Source organism: Tamandua tetradactyla, chromosome 10, assembly GCF_023851605.1.
Source record: "Tamandua tetradactyla isolate mTamTet1 chromosome 10, mTamTet1.pri, whole genome shotgun sequence".
NCBI classification, from domain to species: Eukaryota; Metazoa; Chordata; class Mammalia; order Pilosa; family Myrmecophagidae; genus Tamandua; species Tamandua tetradactyla.
Genome location: NC_135336.1, coordinates 68,948,981 through 68,969,291, shown reverse-complemented (window position 1 = coordinate 68,969,291; position 20,311 = coordinate 68,948,981). Strand labels below are relative to the sequence as shown.

At 39.5% G+C, this 20,311-nt stretch overlaps 1 long non-coding RNA gene across 1 annotated transcript in view; it reads left to right on the top strand.

The window, feature by feature from the left end:
* The first annotated feature begins 1,059 nt into the window (after positions 1 to 1,059).
* LOC143647970 (uncharacterized) overlaps positions 1,060 to 20,311 on the top strand; it is a 132,935-nt gene continuing 113,683 nt past the window's right edge. The window contains exons 1-4 of the long non-coding RNA XR_013158289.1: positions 1,060 to 1,130; positions 6,188 to 6,341; positions 6,857 to 7,006; positions 16,140 to 16,360. This is a non-coding gene — a long non-coding RNA (uncharacterized LOC143647970). The remainder of the gene's footprint in view (positions 1,131 to 6,187; positions 6,342 to 6,856; positions 7,007 to 16,139; positions 16,361 to 20,311) is intronic.

Below are 20,311 nucleotides of genomic sequence, written 5' to 3'. Positions count from 1 at the left end.
TAAGGAAAGACCTTCCAACACTTTCTGCACTGCAGTGTGCAGGCTATCAGGTAAGAAATGAGGAATGAAATAGGGAATCAACATCTAAATTTTGATGGAGACAAAACCAGAAGCAAGTGACAAAGTTGGGAACATAAAACTAGGAGTGCAAAGCCAAATTAATCATAATCAGAGTTTGACTAAGAAAATCTAGGGGAACTCAAACACCAGATTTGTAGAATAAAACAGAGCAGGAAAAGTGAGAGAAGTAAAGATGGAGAAAAAATTGTCTTTGGAATCTGTCATATTTTTGCTAGACTGCTAGCACACAAACTGGTTTTGGATTAAACAACAGGAATTTATTGGCACACTGTTTTTGAGGATAAGAGAAGTTCAAAATTGAGGCATCAGAAAGGTGAATTTTTCCCCCACGTCTATGGTACTCTGGTGATGACGGCGGCAGTTCTTGGGATTCCTTCTTTTCCCAGTTACGTGAGGATGCTCTCTTCTTCCTCTGCCGAGTTCCATGGCTTCTAGCTTTCAGCTCTGGCTTTCTGTTCCTGACTCTCCCTGTGGCTTTCTCTCCTTATGTCTGAATCGTTACAGCTTTCAAAGAACTCCAGTAAAACAGATTAAGGCCCATCCTCATTTACCTCAACTAAAATTAAAAATAACATCTTTATAATATCTTATCCAAAATGGGTTCACTCCCTAAGAAATGTGGATTAAGACCAAAAATATGCCTAAACTGGGGTACGTAATTCAATAACCTTGGATCTATCCATCTGACTGAATCCAACTAACAAGCAAAAGTTAATACTATGTTTAATATAACTATTTTTCAATGAATTCCTTGCAAAAAAAAAATGGAATTCAGAACACATCTTTTAAAAATTTAATAAATTGTTAGAATTTTATTACGTGAAAGACCATAAGTATTTTGAAGAGAAGAGCTGTGATCTATTTTTCTTTAAGTGGCAGTAGAATGTAATAGTTAAGAGCAGAGTTCCAGGGAGTGGTGTGTCAAAGTTACTTCATACTGGTCACAAAGGCCAGTTGTTACATGTTAAGGAATTTTGCCAGCCACGTGTTAAACCACCATTGGTTTCTTGAAATCTGCTGTAGTAGGACTGTCCACTTCACTGAAATTGGTAAGCACTACAACTCAGTTGATTTACTTTGTTTTGTTTTTAAGAAAGCCAATTTACCAACATGCCGCTGGCCCAGGTTTTGGGTTTTTTGGGAACCAATCTCAGTGCGATCATGTATGTGGGGGTGAAATTATTTAACTAACTGTGAAAAAATTACTTAAGTCATCTTGACCTAGTTTTCTCAACTGAAAAATGGGTGGGGATGAACATGATAGGATATGTTTCAGAGTGCTAGTGAGCAAATTACACAAATTGATTATGCCATTGTTTTCTGCCCGGACTCTTTCCTGGCAGGCATATTCCTCCAAACATCTGTTATTCCTTTGGAACATTTTTATTTTCATGGGAAACAAAAGCCTTTACCTAAGTGATTACATTGATGGTGACAGTATATCAAGTATGAACTACATTTGAAAGGCAAGCATGTCCTAATAACTCTCAACTCATGATCCACAACTATCTATCTACACAGGACAAGTGATTATAACATTAAACTGTTTAGTGATGCCTACAAAAATGTTTTTACTGTGGTGCATTACTTATTAAACACTTAGGAAGTATCAACAGATAGGCAATTATATTTTAAATTTAAAAATGTTGTAGAAAGAATTCTGACTCTTGCCTTCACAAAGTCTAGGAGAGTAGAAAGTTTATCAGATTTAGAATCACAAGATCCCAGGTTTGCACTTAGCATGTCACTATATATTGTGGCTAAATAATTTAATCATGAACTCTTGACCACATATATGAAGACAGTTTCTTAGTTTTCCATGGTTGCTATGACAAATAACACACAGTGGATTATTCTAAGCAGAAGAAATGCATTGGCTCATGTGTTAGTAAACTAGAAGACAAAAACCAAGATGTGGGCAAAACCATGTTTTCTCCCTTTGTCGGTAGTGTTCTAGTGATGGCAGTTCTCCATCACAAGGAGATCTCTCTCTGTAAGGCCTCTTGTGACTTCTGCTTCTATTTCTTCTGATTGACTATTTCTGAACTTCCTCTTTTAATAAGGCCTTTAGTCATACAGATTGAGGCCAATGCTGACCCAGTTGAACCTCACTTTAACTAATAATGTTTTCAAAGATCCTGTTTACAAATGTGTTCACACCCACGGAACACGGATTAAGATTAAGAACATAGGCATTTGACAAAATGGATCACCCTTTCTTGATTAAAAAAATACTTAGAACAGTAGGAATAGAAGGAGATTTCCTTAATATGATAAAGGGTTTATATAAGAAGCCCACAGCTAACATGTCACTTAATGGTGAGCGACTGAAAGCTCCTGCTAAGATCAGGAGCAAGACAAAGATGCCCACTGTCACCACTGTTGTTTGACACTGTATTGGAAGTTCATGCCAGAATAATTAAGTAAATAAAAGAAGTAAATGCATACAAATTGGAAAGTAGTAAAACTTTCCCTATTTGAAGATGACATGATCCTATACACAGAAAATTCTGAAAAAATACAACAAAGCTCCTGGAGCTAATAAATGAATTCAGCAGAGTGGTAGGGTACAAGATAAACACCACCTAATCAGTAGTGTTTCTATACATAAGCAATGAGCAACCTGAAGAAGAAACCAAGCAAAAAAAAGTTCCACTCACAATAGTAACTAAAAGAATCAAATATCTAGGAATAAATGTAATCAATGATGTAGAGAACTTGTACACAGAAAATTACAAATAGTGCTAAAAGAAGTCAGAGAAGACCAAAATAAATGGAAGAACATTTTATGTTCATGTATTGAAAAACTAAATATTAAGATACCATTACTACTCAGAGTAATTTATAGATTCAATGCAATCCCAATAAAAATCCCAACAACCTGCTTTGCAGAAATGGAAAAGCCAATCATCAATTTATATGGAAGGGTAAGGAACCTTGAATACCTAAAGCCATCCTGAAAAACAAAAATCAAGTTGGATGTTTTAGTTTGCTGAATGCTGCCAGAATGCAATATACCAGAAAAGGGTTGGGTTTTAAAAAAGGAATTTATTAAGTTAAAAGTTTAGGAATCAAACTGGAGACCTGGGTTGATTCCTGGTGACTGCCCATGCAAAAAAACAAAACAAAAAAAGTTCATAGTTCTGAGGTCATAAAAAGCCCAAACCAAGGCATCCAGAGAAAGATAACCTTGACTCAGGGAAGGCAAATGCCTGTCACATGGTAAGGTACATGGCTGGCATCTGCTGGTCCTTGTTCCCAGTTCTGTTGCTTCCAGTTTCTGATGTCTGCGGCTTCCCCTCTTAGTATCTGTAGGATTTCACTTGACTGCTCTGGGACACAACTCTGGCTTCTGGCTTGCTTAGCAAGCAAGGAGAAGGCACATGGCAATGACTGCTGGGTTCTGCATCTTCAAACATCCATGTCTAGATGCCTGCTCTCTGTCAGCATACCAAGCATCTCAAAATGTCTGTATCTCTGTTAGCTGTGAGCTTTCTTCAAAATGTTTCCTCTTTTAAAGATCCAGTAAACTAAGTCCCAACTCAAATGGGTAGAGTCATATCTCCATCTAATCAAAAGGCCACACCCACAACTGGGTGTGTCACATCTCCATGGATACAATTTAATAAAAGTTTCCACCCATATTCCAACAATACTGAATCAGGATTAGAAGAAACATGGCTGTCCCCCCAAAAAAAGGATCAGGAAAAAGGTCATGGTTTTTCTGGCTTGAAGCTCTTATGTTAACAGCTTCAATCCAGCACAGATGTCTTAACATTTCTTGATCCTAAAACATATTATAAAGGAACAGTAATCAAAACAGTATGGTACTGGCACAAGGACAGACATATAGACCAGTGGAATAGAAGTGAAAGCTCATATACTAACCCTCACATTTGCTGCCACCTTATTTTTTACAAAGTGGCAAAGACCACTCAATTGGATAAGAATAGTCCCTTTAAAGATGGTATTGGGAAAACTGGATCTCCATTAGCAAAAAAAAAAGAAAAAAAGAAAAAAGAGGAGTAAAACCCCTACCCCACACCATATACAGTCAAAATGGATCAAACACCTTAATGTAAGACCTAAAGATAACATAATAATATAAGATCAAAATCCTAGAAGAAAATGTACGAAAGCATTTTCAAGACTTTGTCTTAGGCAATGGTTTCTTAGAATTTGTACCCAAGAGCAGCAAGAAAGGAAAAAATTAGAAAAATGGTACTTCATCAAAATTAAAAATGTTTTTGACTTAGGGGACTTCATCATGAAAGTAAAATGACAACCTACAAAATAGGAGAAAATATTCAGAAACCACATATCTGATAAAGGATTTATATCCAGAATATATAAAGGAAACTTTAAACTTGAAAAAAGAAGATAAGTAACCCAATTAAAAAATGGGCAGAAATTTTGACCAGACATCTCTCCAAAGAAGATATACAAATGACCAGAAAGTACAAGAAAAGCTGCTCAATATCATTAGCCATCAGGGAAGTACAAATTAAAACCATAATGAGATACTGTTTCAACTCACTAGAATAGCTGCTATTTTATTAATATGGGAAATAAGAAGTATTGGAAAAGATGCAGAGATATAGAAGATGCAGAGACATATTCTGGAGGCACTGTGAAATGGTGTAGCCACACTGAAAGACAGTCTGGCAGCTCCTCAGGAAGCTAAGTATAAAACTACCATATGGCCTGGCAATACCACTACTAGGTTTATATCCAGAAGAATTGAAAGCAGATATTCAAACATATTTTCACACCAATGTTCATAGTAGAATTTATTCACATTTGCCAAAAGTGTTTATCAACTGATGAATAGATAAATAAAATGTGATATGTACCTACAATGGAATCTTATTCAGCCATTAAAATGAATGAAGTCCTGATGCATGCAATAACATGGATGAAGATATCATGTTGAGTGAAATAATCTAGCCACAGAAAGACAAGTACTGCATGACTTCACTGATTTGAAACAATTAGATTAAATGACCTCATAGTGTTGGAATCTAGGATATAGATTACCAGGAGATGGTGTGGGAATAGAGAATGGGAAGTTAAGATTTAAAATACCTGGGTTCCTGTTTAGAATGATGAAAATATTTTGGTAATGGATGGTGGTGATGGTGACACAGCATTGTAAATGGAATTAACAGCACAGAAATATAATCTGAATATGATTAAAAGTCAAAATGTTGGATTGAATTATAGCAACCAATACAAATTTTATTTTATTTTACACAAACAGTAAACCCTAAGTTAAACCCTGGACTTTAATTAAGAATACAGTTGTAAAAATGTGTTATCATCATTTGTCACAAATAATTCACAACAATGCAGTGTTAGTGGTAGAATGGTGTGAGGGAATTCTGTATTTTATGCATGATTGTTTTATAAATCCATAATTCTAATGAAAAAAATGTCTTTTGTGGGGGACATGATTTAGTCCTTGGAAAGAAAGAAAAATTTTGGTTCTATTTACCTACCACTTATCATGAAGATATTATCTAAGCATTTAGATAATATTCTTATATGCATTTTACAACATGCAAGTCAGTGTAAAGAAATGTATTGCTATTAGGAAGATTATTACCAATAATAGGGGTGTCTTTTCTTGGGAAAAAAGATTAGATAATAGACAGCTCTCTGACTAAAGAGACAGCAAACAAAATACTTTTTCTTTCCTTTGTGTGCTCTGTGGCAGGGGTCACATTTCATTTTTTTTTTCCATGTGAGTATCTACTTATTACAGCACCATTTGTTGATTATTTTTTCATTTAGTTTTTTTTATGTTTGTTTGCTTGTTTGTTTGGGAAGTGCATGGGACAGGAATCGAACACCACTCTCCCACTTGGCAGGCAAGAATTATACCACTGAACTACCCTCGCACCTCCACAAAATGACTTTTAAGATTCTTCTTAGTTTAAAAATTATAAGTTTTAAAATATTCTGTTCTTTAATTCTCAAACTGGCAGAATATCAGGGAAACATAGTAAAGTATTGAAAAGTTGAAGTCAATATTAAAAATATGACTTGTAAGTAAATCACAGTGTTTCAAATGAATTAAAAGCAATTAATTTCTTTGAGTTTTCAGGAACCAATCAAAGTGCTCAAAATCTCAATGGAAAGATGTTTACGTCCTAAGGGAACATCTTAATTGGTGACAGTTGGTAGTTATAATTAATTGTGAAATTCATCTTAACCTACTGGCCAAGATACCCACAAGTGTTTAAAAAAAATTAATATAGGTATGTTAATGGCATTACACTAGTAACAAAAGCTCAAATTAGCATATTTATATAAATACTCTTAAAAGGAAAGATGTTTGCTTATCCTTTTAAACAATTATTTTTAATTAAAAGAAAACATTGCATTTCAGTTGAAAGCCCTTTAACATAGGTTCCAGAGCCAGATTGCCTGATTCATCAAATGGTGCCCAGCTTCTTGCTAGACTTGTGATCTAGCACAATGTGTGCTTTAGTTTTTAAGAGTTGCCAGAATGCAATATACCAGAAATAGAGTGGCTTTTTTTAATGGGATTTGTTAAGTTGGAAGTTTACAGTTTGAAGGTCATGAAAATGTCCAAATTAAGGCAAGGCTATAAAAATGTCCAAACTAAGGTATCCAGGGAAGATACCATGGCTCAAGAAGGCTGGTGACATTTGGGGTTTCTCTCTTAACTAGAAAGGCACATGGCAGCATCTGCTAGCTTTCTTTCCTGACTTTGCATTTCATAACGATTCCCCAAATGCATTTTCCTTAGGCATCTGCAAAGGTCTCCGGCTGTGTGGGTTCTGTTACTTTTTTCAAAATGGTTGCCTCTTAAAAAGCTCCAGTAAGCAACCCCACCTTGAATGGGTAGAGATACATCTCCATGGAAATCATCTAATCAAAAGTTACCAACCACAATTTGGTGAGTCCATCTCTGTGAAAACAATAAAAAAGATCCCACCCAGTAATATTGAATGAGGATTAAAAAACACGGCTTTTCTTGGATACATAATAGCTTCAAACTGGTACAGTGTGCCTAAACTTCCTATGCCTCCATGTTTTTGTCAATAGAATCAGAATAACAATAATAGTAGAGATTACACAGCATTATGAGGATTAAATGAGTTCAATTATGCAAAACACAAAACAATGTCTTGTATACATTGTCATCTCTTTTTTCAAAAAGATGCTGAGGCTGCTTTCTCTTCTGTACCCTCAGAGAAAGTCCCTCACTCTCTGCTACATGCCCCCCCAAAAAACAAATGCTCACAGAGACACACCTCTCCCTAATACTTTGTATTCTGTTTCAACCCTTTCTCTTAAATTAGTCTAAAGTGAAGATTTTACTCATTACCTAAGCAATATGTGTCCACCAAACACTCTAATAGTTTACATATATAACTAATGGAATCTTCACACACACCTGCAATTTAGGGATATTGTTTCTTTTATACAATTGGGGAAAAAAAGGAGGTCGAAGAATTTAAGTAACTTACTCATGGTCACACATGTAGTATATGTAAAGCTGAAATTTGAGCCCAGGTTTGATGACTCAAAAACCTATGTTTTTTAACTGATCTGTGACGATGAAATCAGAACAGTAGGTTCTTGTAGGAGGTGAGAGAAGCTTCTCAAAATACAAAACATGAAAATACTTTGTGCTTTGACTATTGTGGTTACATGGTATATTCATTTCCCAAAAGTTATTAAATCATCCAAAATTTGTGCATTTCTTTGTCAAACAGTACTCTTAAAATCTATACATTTCATTGTATATAAAATATGTCCCCCCAAACTTTACATTCCTTATGATACTTTGTTTCCTTACTCCAAGAAGCCTTTTTAATGATCCAAGCTAACTGTTCTCTTACTGTTTCATTATTGCAATTACACCTACTGTAGCAGTGGAAAACTCTGAATGATACCCAAGAAAGCACCGCAGCTTCTGAGAGGTGGACAAAACTTTTACTGCTGGCAGAATCAGAGAACTCCTGTTCAAAGTCTGAGACCCGGATATTCTTTATTTCCAGATTATATAAACTAGTGAGCAAGGTGGAAGCTTTTATGGGAATGGGCAGCAAACACTGGGAAGATATGAAATTTCTTTTGTGTGAGATGGGACATGGGCAGAGGACTCTTGTTCCATGGTCATGACCAGTGGCAGGGTCTGTGGATGTGATCAGGTGCAAGCAGACACCACAGACATTGTGTTGCTTTTTTATACTTTCTGCTTTCTACATATTTTAGGAGTACATCATTTCATACATAAAGTCATAAGGTGATATGCACAAATGCAAAAAGTAATACACATAAATTCACAGAGTTATACAGCAATAATACTGAGGTTAAACCTTTGAACTATCTCATTTCCCCCTTTTGATGAGACTATTCATCACACTATATTTTATAACACAAGCATTGGCTAATATCCATGATATCTTGTGGGGTTCAGATTAAAGTTGGTGGAATAAAGTAGGTGGGAGGCAGATTTTCTATTAATGCCTCTATGGTTTGACTCACTCTTTTTAGTAAGCAGGGTAGAAGGTAGGGGAAGATAAGACATATACGAAGCAGCACTAAAACACTTCCAATCAGAGTTTTGAACCCTCCAAAAATTGAGAACCATACTCTGAATAGGTTTTTGGGGTCCCAGACAATCCAGGTTTGAACTGGGACATGGGCTAGGGTTCTTATGTGATTGATGATTTCCTCTATTACCTTCCCTTGGTCATCTAATTCCAAGCAACAGTTGGAAAGGTTGAAGTTTCCACATACCCCACCTTCCTTGGCTAACAGGTAATCAAGAGCCAATCGATTCTGATAGATGGCTGTTCTAAATTTTGTCTGTTGCCATGACAACAGATTCAGAGCGTGGGCAGTTTTGTTTGTGATTGGTTCTATCACTGCCTGAAGCTGGATGGTGTGGTTTAGCATGTAATTTGGGGCTCAGTATCCTCATGACCCATCCTCTGCCCATGTTGCCAGCTCATACTACTGGATGTTACACTCAGGAGGCCACTCATTAGCTTTCCAGTTCCCTATTTGTATGCCTCTTTTTTGGACCCAGCTACTTTCTGATTCATGGACAGGGTATCCTAATAGTTCCCCTTGCTTTAGGGGTGTTAGGAAGAAAGAAAGGTGGGTGGTTCTTAACACACCAGCTCTTGACCATTCCTTAGGCAATTCAGAATAAGCTGTTCTGCCACAGATCCAATACAACCCATCAGGGGCTTTCCAAACACCTGGAGCTGAAATATCGCTCCAAAAACCTTTTAGTGTGGAGAAAGAGGCTAATGGTGATGGATCAGGAGCTGTGTGATTTTTATTTTATCCCCACCATAAGGTGGCCTTTTTACTCTGATTATAGTACTGTTGCCCCAGACAGACAAGGCTTCTGGCTGGAACCAGGAAGTTGTTTCCCCATCTGGCTATACAGTTTTTTTTTCCAATTATAGAAGTTGTTAGGTCCATTTACTGGGTCTGGGCTGGGAGCTACCTTTTTAAAGTTAATTTTCTAAATTGTGTAACATTTCCTTGGAGTTCTTTTATCAGTGGTGGAGGCTGTCTGAACAAAACTTCAAAAGGGGAAAATCCAGTTTGTTCTATGGGACTGCATCTTATTCTTAACAAGGCTATAGGCAGAACATCAGTCCATTTTAGATTGGTTCCCTAACAGAGTTTTTTCAGATGTGACTTCAGGGTGTGGTTCGTTTGCTCCACTTTTTCTGAACTTTATAGCCTATATGCTATGTGGAGATTCCACTTTATGCAGAGGGTTTTACTGAGATTTTGCTTGATCAGGGCCACAAATGCCAGTCCATTGTCAGACCCCAGGGAGCTTGGCAGGGCATACCTCAGAATTATTTCTTTGCACAATTAATGGACCACTCCTGGGCTTTTTCTGAGTGAGTGGGTATGGTTTCCACCCATCCTGAGAAGGTACAGACTCCTACTATCAAGTAGTGATACCCCCTTGCTCAGGGGAGTTCTGTGAAGTATATTTGGATGTCTTTGAATGGCATCTGTTCCATGACTTGAGTTTCTGGGGAAGTGGGGGTGTTGGCCCTTGTCAGATTATTTTGAGCACAAGTCATGAATTTAGCACAGGCTCGTTGGGCAAACTGGTGCATCCTTTTGTGGACAAAACTGCGGCTGTATAGTATTCTGCATCAGGGCAGGAGAAAGTCTGATCCTTTAAATCTGGTCAGATAGAAAACACTTCTTTTAAGGTTTCTGAACATTTGTGTTTGGGCAGGCCTTCTCCCATCAGCAGGAGAGTAGCTGGGTTTAGGCTGCATACAGTTTCCACTTAAATATTCAGGTTGTCACAGAAGAGGGCCTGATAGCGTCACAGCCAGGAAGTGAAAAGTCAATGATGCCCCTTTTGCTGGAGAACTGCCTTGATTTGGTGTGGAATGTGAAGAGTTAGTTGCTGGCCAAAGGTTAATTTTCAGCATTGTGGGTTAGAGTGATAGCGGCAGCTGTAGCGTACAGTCAGGGGGGCCATCTCATGGTTACCAAATCCAGCTGCTTTGACAATTAAGTCACTGGGTGATCCCAAGAGCCTAGCTTCTGCATGAGGACCCCCATAACCATTCCCTGTCATTTATGAACGTACAGGGTGAAAGGTTTGTCAATGTCCAGGAGACCCAAGTCTGGGGCTTGGGTGAGGTCTTTTTTTAGAGTTTCAAAGGCTTTTTGTTGTTCGGATCCCCAGGGCAGAGGTGAACTTTCAGCTCCTTGCATAGCCTCATACAGGGACTTGGCAACTGCGGTGAAGTTAGGGATCCAGGTGCAGTAGAATCCTGCAGCCCCTAGGAACTCACGGACTTGTTGCAGAGATGTGGGTGTAGCAATCTGACAGACAGCTTGCTTGCTTTCTACCTGCAGGTGCCAGGCACCCTGAGCAATGTGGAATTCAAGGAATTTCACCAGTTTTTGCAAATCTGGTGATTTTGCAAATGTTCCCTGGAAAAGTTGTAGCCTCTTTGATTTAAGTGGGTCAGGAGTGCCTTAGTACCTTCTAGACAGTCTTGTGATATTGTTCTGGCTAAGAGTAGATCATCTACATGCTGAAGCAAAACACTATTATTCTTTTTATCATGGAATTCTTCTAAGTCCTTTCTTAGGTTCTGGCTAAATATAGTGTAATAATTTTTGAATCCTTGAAGTAGTCACATCCAGGTGAATTGTTGCTTTCTTCCAGTGTATGGATGTTCCCATTCAAAGGCAAAAGTGAGTTGGCTGACCAGTGCCAGACAAACACAGAAGAAAGCATCTTTCAGGTCAAGGCAGGAAAAGAATGATGCTGTTCATGGAATTAGGCTCAATAGAGTATATGAATTTGGCATTATGGATGAAGGATAACAGTCACTTTGTTGATGGCTCAGAAATCTTGAACAGGGTGGCAGTCATTGGTGCCAGATTTTCATATCAGTAGCAGAGGAATGTTCCATGGGGACTGGCATTCCTGTAGTATACCATGAACAAGCAGGTGGTCAATATGTGCCTGAATTCCCACCTGGGCTTCCTGGGGGACTGGATATTGTTTAAGATGTACTGGGACAACTCCCAGATGGAGTTCCACAAAGACCAGAGGGGAGTTCATTACTAGCCCCAATGGACTGTGTCCTGCCCAAACAGATGAATTAACTTCTGGCATCTGTGGGTGCTCAGGCTGACTTCAGTTTTCTTTAGTGAGAAAGAGGTGCTGTTCTTTGGTCTGGGGGGCTGTCAGGTTCACCATGATTTGTTTCTTTGGGTTTTTTGGCATCAGGAAACATTACCCTTCTGCACTGAAGCTTATCTGGGCCTGGAGATTTGTTAGGAGGTCTTAGCCCAGTAGGGGTACTGGACAGTCAGAAAGGTAAAGAAATTGATGAGAAACTTCACGAGACACCAGCAGACAATTGCAGGCTGATAAGAAGGGATGTTGAGCTGGGAAACCAGTGGTCCCAATGATGGTATTTTGCCTTTAATTTTAGGCCCAATTTGCTGTTTGACAACAGAATTTTCTGCACCAGCATCTACCATAAAGTCCATTTTTTGGCACTCTACTGTCATCGTGGCCATGGCCTCCCTAGGGCCGAGTATGAAGAGGCCGAGTCTGTCTCAGTTTGAATTGTCTTCAAGGCTTGGTAAGCCTGCCAAATCAGTAGCTATAGGCTCCTCATAGCTAGCAAGTCGTTTTCTTCCCTTCCCCCATCTTTTGTTGGGGCATTCTGCTTTCCAGTGTCCCTCCTCTTTACCGTAGTTTCTTCCCAGTGGTTCTGTTCTCCTCCATTCTGCAGGTGGCCCCCAATAAGTGGGTGTTTTAGTTTCTGGCCCTGGATGCTTGAAGGTTCTGAGTTTTGAGAATGGGGCTTTCTGGTGCTCTGGCTAAGCACCACAGCAGGCAGGTCTGCTTTTCTTTTTAACTGGTGGTCTGCTTCTCTCTATGCCATTTGGTCTTGGTTCAAAAAGGAGACTTTTGTGGCTACTTCAAGGAGCTGGGATGTATCGTTACAGAAACCCCTTCTAATTTCTGCAGCTTTCTTCAGATATCAGGCTGGGCTTGCCTGACAAATGCCGAGTTAACAAGTTTCTGGTTTTCTGATGCCTAAGGGTCAAAAGGAGTATACAGTTTAAAAGCTTCACAGCGGCACTGGTAGAACAGGCTAGTGGCTTCATCTGACTTTTGCAGGACTTAAGCAGTTTTTGATATATTTATTGTTTTTCTGGCCCCCTTTTTCATGCCTTGAATGAGCACATCATGGTAGAAATTCGAACTGTTTCTGCGAGCTTTGGTGTTTGGGTCCCACCATGGGTCAGCATCTGGGAAGCAATTTTGAGCATATTGGGATGCATTCATTACTCCTTCAGGAGTATTTTCCTCTGACCACTTCAGGCAGCTTCTGAAACTCATTTGCCCTCTTCTGTGTTGAAGAGGGTGATGCAGAGCTGGTGGCCATCTTGCCACAGCGGTCGATGGGTGTGTATAATTGACTGGAGTAGGTCGATCATAGCCTGAGGCTTCTCAGTGTAGGAGAGAGTGTGTTTTTTTCCAGTTTATGCTGTCAGAAGTTGAAAAAGGCTGATAGATGAGCATGAGTTGGCCTCCCTGTAACTGGCCTTCTGCATCATGGTAAAATGGCCCTCAGGTTTCTTTCAGGGGCAATTGTAGATCCCCTGGGACACTGCAGGCTTTTCCAGCTCAGGGGTGAAGGTTCCAGGTTTGAGGGATCTCTGGAGAGAGTTTGGGCAGACTGGGACCCAGTAAGATGGGAAATGACCGTGCAGAGCTGGCTGTGGTCTCTGATGAGATGGAGTTTTTAGTAGAGGGCATCGGGGAAGATGGTAATGCCTCCGGCAACAAAGCCAGTGCTTGAAGCAAGGGTTAGGGGGCTGGAGCTGAGTAAGGTGGAGGGAATATATCTTCTTTTGTAGCTTGGAGGACTGGAGGTTTTCCCAGGGTTGAAGTCTTAGGAAGGCAGGGGTAAAGAGTCTCTGTCAGTGGCAGGGAGGGACCGAAGCTCAGATGATCACACCCTGATGCCCGCAGTCACGGAGAGCTTCTGTCGTCAGTGGGGAGGGCACCGAGGCTTGGGTGTCTGTGTCGTGCACAAGTGTCACTGGGAACCAGGGCCAGAGCCGGGAGTGGAGGCAGTGGTGGCAGCTTCTCTGTCTCTTATCTAAGTGGTTGGGGTGCTTTTCTGTCAGCAGCAGAGAGCCTTCTGGGGTTGGAAGGCTTGTGGCTACATGGGCTAACTTCTTTGCAGCAACTGCTCTGGGGAGCAGAATGCCCAGATTGGCCATCAGGACTGTCACATGGCTTTCAAAGCAAGCTTTTAGCCTTGGTGGTGAATTTTGAACAATTTGGAGTCAGCAGTCAATATACATTGGTCAGCATGTACAGGCTGTCCCATGACAACTTGTCAGATAGCTCAGATTTAAGTTGGGGGTCAAACAATCCCTTAGACAGCCATCCAACTCCAAAAGAGGGCCAGTCCAATTGGCAAAATTTGTGCAGCTCCTAGGGCTTCAGCTTCACTCCATAGTCTCCAGAAAACCCTTTCTTAAAGTTCTTAATGAGGCACACTAAAGGGGTTTTGCTTTCAGAATCACCCATAGAGATCTTCCCAGGGCACTAGAAAAGCAATTAAACAAATAAACAAGATGACCATTGCTTCGTCCATTTCTGGCCACTTTCTGTGACAGAGAATTTAGGGTTCTCTTGGCATAAGGCAGATTGGTATAAACCCTCAACTTGAACTCATGAACTCTTTCGTTCAGTTGAGAGCACCACTGCGCAAGCCATAGTGAGATCCCAGGGACCTGTAGATCAGGACACACACTTTGCTGCATGGGTGACACAGCACCAAAGCCTCTGGGCACAGCTACAACTCATCCATGCACTTTCACACATCAAGCACTAGACAGCCTGACAAATTATGTATGACTCCAAAACCAGAGTGTATCTAACTGCTGGGGGTTTCTCCTCCAGCTTCTCTGAAGGTTACTCAGCTTGGTATAGGAGGGGATTAGCCTCCTCTTTTGCCCGAAAGGCAGGACTGCACAGTCTCTATACCTGATCGGTGGACGATTGGTGAACGACTGTTCTTATCAGTCCAGTGTGCAGAGCTCTGGTTCAGTGCTCAGGGCTGCTGAATCTGGGGAAGCCAGTGCCTCATTCCAGTCAGATGATTCCAAACCAAAAGAAAGAGTGCCAGGGGTGCCCTGGGGATGAATGAGATTGGTTGACAACTCAGACTTCCCAAGAGGTTGGGAGGGGACACAAGGGCATCTCTTCTTTAGGGTGCAGAGTTTCTCAGCCAATGCACCAGAAATGTAGCAGTGGAAAACTCCAAATAACACCCAAGAAAGCACCAGAGCCTCTGAGAAGTGGACAAAACTTTTATGGCCGGCAATCTCAGAGGACTTCCGTCCAAAGTCTGAGCCCTGAATATTCTTTGTTTTCGGATTATATAGGCTAGGAAGCAAGGTGTGAATTACTATGGGAATGGGCAGTAAACACTTGAAAGGTATGGAATTTCTTTTGTCTGAGATGGGACATGGGCAGAGGACCCCTGTTTTGTGGACGTGACCAGAGTCAGAGTCTCTGGATGTGACCAAGGGCAAGCAGATGCTGCAGACATTTTGATTTACTTCCTGCTTTCTACATACTTTAGGAGCACATAATTTCATACATAAAGTCATAAGGTGATATGCACAAATGCACAAAATGCACAAAAATTCATAGTTATATATTAATAATACTGAGGTTAAATTTATGAACTACCTCATTACTTTGTGCTATGTGGTTTTATGTTCACAATCTTTTCAATATTTAGAGATCTCTCTTCCAGAAGTGGCTTCCCAACAACATATAACAATATGTTTATTTTCTTCCCCAAAACTGCCTATTCATATATAAACTCTTAGAGAAGATGCTATATGATAGAAGGAGAGACAAATTTCATATATTTGGCTTGCAACTTTCTATTTGAGTCTCTTTTTACTGGTGAATAAAGTGTTAACGGAAAATATTTTTGTTTTTATAGAACTAGCATCATTAATTTTGCAGTGAAAATACCTTGTAATAGTTTATGAAAAATATTTTTATTCATTTTATTCCTTGGTGTTATTGTAACTGAAAATTCAATCTCCCCCAAATAGATACATACATGCACACAAATACACACGCATTTGCACACACACACACAGAACCACACAACAGCAGGGGTTTCTCCCATAGAAGGATAATTATTCCTCATGTTGTCTTCCATTTACTTATAAAATAACAGCATGGGAAAACCTTGCCTTTGAATATGGTTTCACTAAAAGTTCTGGCAAGTGTCATTTTTAAGATTTGGACTTGTCTTAAATTAGCCACAGGGTGGTCATCAAAATGCAAATGGACCCACTTTTTGAAAGCAAATTGCAATATTATCTTATTTTTTATGTACCAGTTAGAGATTGAATAATTTACTTCACAAAGCACTTGTTTTTATTCTTAACTTGCATTCCTATGGGTATGAACCCACTTGTATAAATAAGACATTTTGTTATTATACTAGTTTAGGTGTGGCCAGATTGAATCACGGTGGAACTTAATCCATATTACTGGGGGCCTTATTGAAACGGAAAATGCAGACTGCAGTCAAGGAAGCCAGAAGATGGAGAAAGCCAGAGGATGAGTTCAAGTACACTGTCATGCGTGGGAGGACTGTCATCACCAGAATAACTCTGAGAGAAAGCATTACAAGCATCTTTTCTTTGGACGTCTAACCTCCAAACTGTAAGCCAGTAAATTCATAGTTTAAGCTAATTTGCTATGTGGTTCTTGTCATAGTAAACTAAGAGAGCACCTGTAGATTGCTATGCTTGATTTAGAAACAAAAAAATAATAATATAAAAATAAGTGGAGGGAAGGAGATGAGGCAATTATACAAAACTCCCTTCACACACACACACACACGCAGGAAGGAAATGTGAAGTTCTATGTGGGAAAAAACTATGAAGATTATATTGATTTTAAGGAAAAGATCCTTTTTTGTTGAGATGTATATTTTACTATCTTTGGGAATTAGTGTTTACTCTGTGTGTGCCAGATGACTAGAAAGAATAAAAAGGAATAAACAAAATCATAATCAAATTTTTTTTGGGGGGAGTCATTGTCTAGAGTGCTAAACTGCACCTTAAACAAGTAAAAATGCCACCCATTCCCCACTCCCACCCCATCCCAAATACTACAGAAGTAATAATTTACACTTTGGGTTATATATTGCTGAAAGATATTTTGTCTAAGATATTGTGCAAGTGTACAAAGAAGAATCAACCCTAAAAACAATTCTTTGTATTCCTCTAAAAGTTATAGGAGTGGGACAGATATTATTTCACAAAGATTTGAAGAAGGACATTCCATCTGAAATGGATGGAACCTTCACAAGGCTGGGATCCAGGATTCATCCTGGAAGTAATGATTTCCAAATGGTTTAAATGCTCTCCTTGTGTCACCTGTTGTGCTGTAATCCCCTTCAGCGACCTCCAATTCTTCAGTCAGTTCTCATGTATAACCTTGTGTGGTGGTTGTATGCAGAAGTAAGAGAAGGGACAGTGAAGGGACATGTGGCTTTGTCAGAAAATGGATGTTCAAAAGTTTCTTCCTTCCCACATATACTAAAGAAGGGATAATGTTGAAGGAGATAGGAAAGATAATGTTTGGGTTATAGCAAAGAATAAATAGATACATTAAATATATGATATTTCAGTCCTTTTGTAAGAAAATAAGTAGGGAAGGGTAGAAGAGGATGTTGAGAAGGAGGTGGTAGGGTTTGGGCTGAGACTGGAAATAGAATGTTCTGAGAAGTAAAGAGGGTACAGGAAGTAAGCCAAACCACTGAGCCACACAGTTTGGTCAAGGGACAATATAATAGGTTAATTATTGCAAGGGGGAGCTGCGGGAGCATGCACAGTATATGCATAGGAAATATACTTTAAGCAAAATGCATAAGGAAAGACAAAGGCTAGGTAACAGAGGCATAAGGCCAGCTCAGTGTAAGCATGTGCAATATAGAGGCATCAGGCCAGCTCAGCATAAGCATGAGCTGTATAGAGAAATAAGACCAGCTCAGCATAAAAATGCACAGTATAGAAACAAAAGTCCAACTCAGCATAAGCATGAGTTGTATAGAGAAATAAGACCAGCTCAGTATAAGCATGCGTAGTATCAAGACATAAGGCCAGCTCAGCATAAGCATGTGCACTGTGCCCAGCTGCGGCAGTAGAAAAGATTTAGCTCCGGGAGGAAGGGGCCAGCCTGCTCAGGCTGACCCCACCTGAAAGGGTGCTGTGCCTGCTGATGCTTGTCTTTGCTTGATAAAGCTGGTTTATGAAAGCCACCTGCAAGACCAATGAAATTCTTTTCACTGCCACTTCACTGAGGAATTCCTCCCTGGTAACACTTTTAGTTTTTGATCTTAATTTTTTTATCTCAAATTTGTACAATATTTTTAACTCTATTTGACAGAATCAAAGATGAAACTGTTCAGAGAGGCTGGTCTGCAATGGGTTAATCTTCTTAAGATTGTCCTAATAAGCCACAGTGCTTGACTGTGAAGAAGTAGTTGTGCATGTGCTACATGTGAGCAGAAATTGGGCTCATGCTATTGCTCATATTCAATATATAGTGTTAGCATTGCCATCATCTTAGTTTTAGGACCTGTCATCCCGCAAGAAAATCACATCCTTTCAATTCATTGAGCAAGCATTTGGGCCAAACAAATGTATTTTTCATGTGAATTTTCTATTTCCTCATTGTCTCAAGTGACCTTGGTTTTGTTGCTTCAATATAGGCCATACAGATCTATTCAGAAGAAAGATCTTTATATATTCATCACCAAGTTATATTGTAAAGGAACCAATAAACCTTCAAAAGCCTATTATCTTAAAGAACTTGGAATCCTGTCGTATGCAGAACATTAGGTATCTGTGCTCTGGGATTGCTTATAATCTAGTTAAGGAGGCAAGAAACATAACAAAATAACCAATATTACATCACGACATATGCTAAATACAATCATTTAACTTCTAAAAAATATTTTTACATAAGTTTATTTCTCTTCTGCAGTATATAAAGAAACATGCTATTATTGTGAGATAAAACATTAATAAAAAAGTCAGACCCTTCCTTTTAAGGAACATCCAGTGTAGTAAGGAAAAGAAATGGTGAATTTGAAAGGAAATAGTGACTTAGGAATGAAAGAATATGAGGACCAACTGGTAACTGTTAGGTTAAAAAAGTGGAAGGCTGGTTTTCTTGTGTTTCTTTGAAAATCATTGTAGAAGAGTATGTTAAAGAATCCTTCATGTGTATCTTGATACAAGGATGATTTAGTTTGCCATGGCAGCTGTAACAAAGTTAGGTTGTTAGGTTGGCTTAAAAAGCAGAAATTGGGTGCATGGGTGGTTCAGTGGTAGAATGCTTGCCTTCCATGTAGGAGACCCAGGTTTGAGTCCTGGACAGTGCATTTAAAAAAAAAAGAAAGCAGTAATTTATTGTCTCCCAGTTTTAGAGACTAGAAGCCTAAAGCCAGATTGTTGGAGGTGCCACACTTTTTCTGAATTCTGTAGCTTTCTGGTGGTAGTTTTCAGGCCATCCAAAACTCAATTTCTGCCTCTGTCCTATGACCATCTCTTTCCCTATCTGTTCCAGCCTCTCTCCTACTTCTACTGTGCCTAAATTTGCTTTTCTTATAAAGACTCCAGTCACACAAAAAGGCCCATTTTGATTCAGATTGGCCTCACTTAACTAATTATATCTGCAAGGACCCTATTTACAAAAGGGTTCACATACAAAGAATGGGAGGTTAGGACTTCAATAGGTCTTTGAGGGAAGGGGTAGCATCATTCAATCCATAAGAGAGAAACAAGTCAAATGGATAACTATAACGACAGCTAACATTTATTGAGAATGATCTACATGCCAGATGCCATAGTGTAAATTTTTATTGCTACTTCAGCCTTATCTCCCACAAATGTTACATGCTTCCCATAATTGCAAGCACTCTCTCCAAGGAGCCTCTTAATTGCCTTGCACAAATAAAATTCTAGAACAGAACATAATGAAAGCAGGAGGTTTCTTTCTCTAAGTACATAAAAAGTAAGAGCAGGGGAGAGGAATTGTGAGAAGATGGCAGAGTAGAAACCTCTGGGAATCAATTCCTCCACCAAAACAACTATTGAACTGGCAGGAACTCTGAATCAACTAATTTCTTTTTTTTCTTTTTTTTAATGAATCAACTATTTTGAAACTCCAGGCTCTAGTTGAATACTGTGCAGCATTCAGGAGGGAGTGAAAATAATAGGCTCATAAATTGTGATAAATCCCAGCAAGTTTCATGCTCCCTGCAGTGTCTTCTATCCCCCATCCTTCAGCCTCCTAGCAGGCAGCACTGGGGATGCAGCTCAGGTTTCTGGCCCAGTTTGCAAGTGCCAGAGCAGGACTTAAAGATCCAGTCTTATAGACCCTAGGGGTTGTGGTCTGATTGCTGAACACTGCTTTTGATCATCTACTTTGGATTCTCAGGGGCCAGCTCTGAGGATGGTCATTGTTCCGACTCCCTCAGCAAAGGCAGCAAAGCAGTCTTAAAGAAACCATGGAAAACAGTTAAAGGACTGCATTAACTGAGCAAGTGCTAAATGAAGGAAATACAATCTCAGAAAACTCAGAAGAAGCTCCTGAACCCTT